Source organism: Ambystoma mexicanum, unplaced genomic scaffold, assembly GCF_040938575.1.
Source record: "Ambystoma mexicanum isolate Mex_15411 unplaced genomic scaffold, UKY_AmexF1_1 Mex_scaf3, whole genome shotgun sequence".
Classification (NCBI taxonomy): Eukaryota; Metazoa; Chordata; class Amphibia; order Caudata; family Ambystomatidae; genus Ambystoma; species Ambystoma mexicanum.
This window is the reverse complement of record NW_027182444.1, coordinates 17,398,882-17,400,176: the sequence shown is the minus strand read 5'-3', so window position 1 is coordinate 17,400,176 and position 1,295 is coordinate 17,398,882.

Sequence of the window (1,295 nt, the reverse complement as noted above, 5' to 3'; positions counted from 1 at the left end):
TATAAGCATTGAGATATCACATCTCTGCTATCGGAAGGGTCTCAAGATTGGAATGGGAAGGAGTTGGATATTCCCATCTCATGTTATAGGAAGGGTCTCAGGTTTGATATTAGAAGCATTGAGATATCACATCTCATGCTATAGGAAGGGTCTCAGGATTGGAATGGGAAGGACTTGGATATCACATCTCATGCTATAGGGAGGGTCTCGAGTTTGATATTAGAAGCTTTGAGATATCACATCTCATGATATCGGAAGGGTCTCAGGATTGGAATGGGAAGGAGTTGGATATCAAGTCTCATAGTATAGGAAGGGTCTCAGAATTGGAATGGGAAGGAGTTGGATATCCCATCTCATGTTATAGGAAGAGTCTCTGGTTTGGTATTAGAATCATTGAGATATCAAGTCTCATAGTATAGGAAGGGTCTCAGAATTGGAATGGGAAGGAGTTGGATATCCCATCTCATGTTATAGGAAGAGTCTCTGGTTTGGTATTAGAATCATTGAGATATCACATCGCATGCTGTAGGAAGGGTCTAAGGATTGGAATGGGATGGACTTGGATATCACATCTCATGCTATAGGTAGGCTCTCAGGTTTGGTATAAGCATTGAGATATCACATCTCATGCTATAGGAAGGGTCTCAGAATTGGAATGGGAAGGAGTTGGATATCACATCTCAAGCTGTAGGAAGGGTCTCAGTATTGGAATGGGAAGAACTTGGATATCACATCTCATGCTATAGGAAGGCTCTCAGGTTTGGAAGGGGAAAGAGTTGGATATCTCATTTCATGTTAGAGGTAGGATCTCAGGTTTGGTATTAGAGGCATTGAGATATCACATCTCATGCTATCAGAAGGGTCTCAGGAATGGAATGGGAAGGAGTTAGATATCACATCTCATGCTAAAGGGAGGGTCTCAGGTTTGGAAGGGGAAGGATTTGGATATCACATCTCATGTTATAGGAAGGATCTCAGGTTTGGTATTAGAAGCATTGAGATATCACATCTCATGCTATCAGAAGAGTCTCAGGATTGGAATAGGAAGGAGTTGGATATCACATTTCATGCTAAAGGGAGGGTCTCAGGTTTGGAAGGGGAAGGATTTGGATATCACATCTCATGTTATCGGAAGGATCTCACGTTTGGTATTAGAAGTATTGAGATATCATATCTCATGCTATAGGAAGGGTCTCAGGATTGGAATGGGAAGGAGTTGGATATCACATCTCATGCTATAGGGAGGGTCTCAGGATTGGAATGGGAAGGACTTAGATATCACATATCATGCTATA